Below are 4,602 nucleotides of genomic sequence, written 5' to 3' on the forward strand. Positions count from 1 at the left end.
TAATTAATCCTACTACATCAGACAATGCTTGTAATAAGTTTAGCGAACTTGTTAATAAGTCCAACTCATTTGACCTTTTCTACAATGGAAAGTGAGTTTGTAAATATTTGAAGAAGTGAACATCATCTGTAACTCACCGCTTCTTATAATCTGACTTATAAACGTAACATATACTACATAAGGAATATCTGATTGATGGCATTTCTGATTCACCATGACAACTAGGAACTTACCATTACTTTGAATCTTGAGTTAAGTTACTCCTACTACACTGATGTCAACAACACAAAGATTTATGAAAATCTTCGTGATTATAACAGTCTGAAAGCATTTTCAAGAACTTCTTCAATATCTGTATTTCAACCGCGGCTGTATATGCATGACTTTTTTGTTATAAAGTAGATTTTAAAACAGACTAATATTAAAATAAGAAACAAAGAACAATATGCAATGTGTATAAAACGCTTATTTCTAACAAATGCAGTATTTTACCATATCTAAAGTTTTAGGCATGAGAAAGATCTAGGGATGTATGGAAAGTTTTCTATTTCGTTTCAAAGTATTTCTATGTTCTATTCTTTCGACACTCAATGCTTAGAAAAAGTTGTCAAATATAGAAATAAGTTGAAATCTTTGGATTGCTTTAAAAAATAACCTGATAAGTCTTATGCCCCATAAAAAAATGTATACATTGTATACATTATTCTAAACTAAACAGGACGAAGAAGCTCTCTCGTATTAGTGTATGACTTCTCAGCATCCAATACCATTCCATATATCAGATCCTTGATGATCAGTCAATAGGAGATAGAATTTTCAAACAACGAAAGTGAGACAACTATCCAATTCTTCCTGGACTCAGTATTTGAACGTGTAAAATTATCAAATTATTTCTTAGACTGATACCAACTTTGCACAATGCTTACGTAGGTCATTGATTAAGGTGAGAGGTATTTTGAAAACAACATAGTTTCTGACTTTTAAGGCTTGGTTATCATATATATATATATATATATATTACTCTAAGCAGTACTTTCATAATTTCAAGTTCTTAGCAGGCCCACTATGATTTCAATAGGGGTGAGCAACAATCTTCTACAATCATAATAAATATATATGCAATTAAATCTTCCATCAGTAGAAAATATCGATTAGTATCATATATTCAAATCAATACTTATGTTTTAATGTTCTCTAATATTTAATAATATTAACATTAAAAAGCCAAACAAAATATTCCATAACTATCAATACAGATAGTCTACTTGCAAAATCTTTAAGTAATACTATCATCACTAAGTATACTTTGATTGTTATTCTTTCAAATCATTGTACCCCCTTGACAGAGTTATAACAGTAAGATGTTAGTAAAATGTCTTGAAAAAAGCCACATATTATTATTACTGTTATTGGGTTGAATATTATTTATCTAAAGGTGACTGTATCATAAAAAAAAATAATAAAAATTCTGAAAGTTTTATTATTATTATTATTTTCTTCATAAACAAATAAAAATACGTGAACTTCATGTGAAATCCTGTTGTCTTTTCATCCCAGTACCCTCTTTTTTCTACTTTGTTATTGTTGTGTTTTTTCTCTCTCTCTCCATCAATTCCAGTGTAAACAATGATATTCATAGTTTATTCATATTTAGTTAGAAGGGTTAATGTTTTACAAAAAAATGAGGTTATTTTGTTATTTTGTTTTTTTTTAGTAAAAAGATTATAAACAGGTAAAAAATAAAAGAGACCTAATTGTTGCTTTAATTATTATCTACCAGTAAAAATGTCATATATATCACACCAACTATCTTTGTAAATATATATGTATATATACAACTCACTCACGTAAAGAAAATAAGTACGTCAATAGAACGTGTGTCATTTTATTTTTTTATAGTAATGAAAAGAGTTATGGGAAAATAACATTTTATTTAGTGTTTATTTATGCATGATCCAGTTGTTCAAAAAATAGGAGGCAAAGAAAATACATTAGGCAACAAAAAGAAAAGAATATATACCTAGAAATAAGACAGTTTTCTTCTTGATTAAAATCATAATTCCACTTTTTCATAAGACTTTTTAATTTATAATTTTTTTTCATTTGACAAGAGAAATATAGTACTGGTTACTTGAAAATTGTTAAAATATTGAGTTTAAAAAAAAGCAACAAATCTTCTCCACCATCTCAGAAACTATATTACTTTGTTATGTTCCGGTAAGAATTGTAAATGGTAACTTTTGGATCCATTTATGAACCAATATGATACATATATTTTTTATTGTACAATTGTTAACTAACTAAACTATTCATATTCATGTCCCTCTTGTTACAGGCTTCATTTTGACCTATGAGCTATTATTATATGACTTACCGTTCTTGAGTTATACCCAATCTATTAATTACTATTCCCCACATTCACAGCCACTTTTGGCTGAATTTAGTACAAATATTATTTTCTACTTTGTGGTACGATGTGATCTGTTTGTTTGGTATATAAACTAAGTATGTTTGAAATAAATGATTCATATTGCGGATGCTGAGATTGGTGTTCTGGACTTAACTGGCTGGGCTAGGCAGAAAGCAGGGGCAACAAGTACTCTAAACTGCTCCCACGGGTTTCGTGTGTCATTGGACAGATAGATAATTCACTACTCTCCAATTGGCGGTATTATCACGTTATACATTAACAGTGCATCCAGACGGCACAAGTTATAACACACTTACTAGTAGGTATATTAAAAGATAAATAGTTACATTCATTTTGATTACATATTAACCTTTTTTTATAATACTTTCAAACCCTTTTAATAAAACAATACCAATTATAAAGAGTATATACAATGTCATATTGTACTAAAATAAAAAAATCCAGTGTTTAAGATGACCAAACGACACATTACGCTGAGAAATGGAGAGAGACATGAGAAGAATGAGCGAAAATTGAATTGAACTAGAAAAGAAGGCCCAAGACAGAATGGGTTGAAGAATGCTGGTTGGTGGCCTATGCTCCATTGGGGGTAACAGGCTTAAGTAAGTATAGTGTATAAGTATGCTTAAACTTATTCAAGTGTTAATTTAGATAAAATAGATTTCAAATGTTATTTAACTTTTCTTTTAAATTTAAACCGTTACTTTTCTTGAAAATAACAGCTGACTTGTCATATGGTTGTTTCTTTTTTCCAAAGAAAAAAATCAGTTCTGTATTATTTTAAACATTTTGTTTTAAATAACAAAGAAGATTTTCAATACAATGTAGACTGATGACAGTTTGAAAAGTAATAAAAATCATTTAATTGTAACTAGCATGGTAATACTAATGATAAGTCTGAATTCAAGTAGTTTTTCTGATTGTATAATCTTTGTTTGTAATGAAATAATGTTTTATTTGAATCATTCTAATCTTAGAGTATAAATGTGAGAATTTACTAAAGTTGCTTATGCAATTAGTATATTTTAAAAGTGTTCGATTTAAATTGTATTATTCTCGGATGGTTATGGATGATATTCAATGAACTTGTGGTACCAATCATTTTTCACTGGTAAATCAACACTAGTGAAATATAGTTTACATATCTTCAATGTAAATATATTATCTAATTGCAGTCACAGTGTTTTTATGCTAGCGTTTAAAAGCTATTCGCCAAAACTAAAACACAATAACCTAAGTGATAAACCGAGATAGAAACCACTCTTATTTACATATACCACATTACAGCTTAATCAGTAGAATTCGATCCTCTCAAAACATCAAACAAATATGACATTAACCACCGTTTATTTGTCAATCAATCTGCTTACATATACATTCTTCAATGACCACACAAATGTATACAATTAACTTTTAAAAATTGACGATATAATTATACGGTTTTAAATTGGCAGCCACGATAAAATGAAGTCTATGTATAGGTATTCCGCTAAGTATTTTACATACAGTGAACAATTAACTCAGCTGTTCAAATTTTGCGTTACAATTAAGGATGGATAGTGTAATTGGTTAACAAAATCTATCTAAAAACCAATCTGGATATTGACTATTCCAGTTCACTTATCAAGCCATTTCAATTAAAAATACAACTTGGGGGTGAAATTCTGTGATGTAAAATCGAGGGATCTGTTATATTTACATAATTAAGAAAGCTTTTACATAGAGATAATGAATAACCAGGACTATTAAATGATGAGAGTACTCAACTAAAATGAAGAATTTACTGTCGACCAGACTAAGTTATAAATTTCAAAATTACATGAAACGTGACTAAATTGTAGGACAAATACATTTACTGAATGAATCATTTATACACTTCACACCCAGTCAAGAAGTTTTTTCACAGATAATCACCTTTGACCTAAATAATATGTCATTAATATCAATAGTCTTTTATGCATGTATTCACTAATGTATCGATAACACTTATTTTTTTTAATGACTTTACAGTATAAACTTATTCATAAAACTATTTTAGCCTGCTATTAATGATCTCATTAAGTAGAAAATTGTTCCTTTTCCAAAAAGAGAATCACTATTTTAACTATCAATATTTCCGAAGTCGGATGATTTATACTTCCCATTAGATACTTGCTTGAATTTTCAGATAA

The sequence above is a fragment of the Schistosoma mansoni genome, chromosome W, assembly GCF_000237925.1.
Source record: "Schistosoma mansoni strain Puerto Rico chromosome W, complete genome".
Lineage (NCBI taxonomy): Eukaryota > Metazoa > Platyhelminthes > Trematoda > Strigeidida > Schistosomatidae > Schistosoma > Schistosoma mansoni.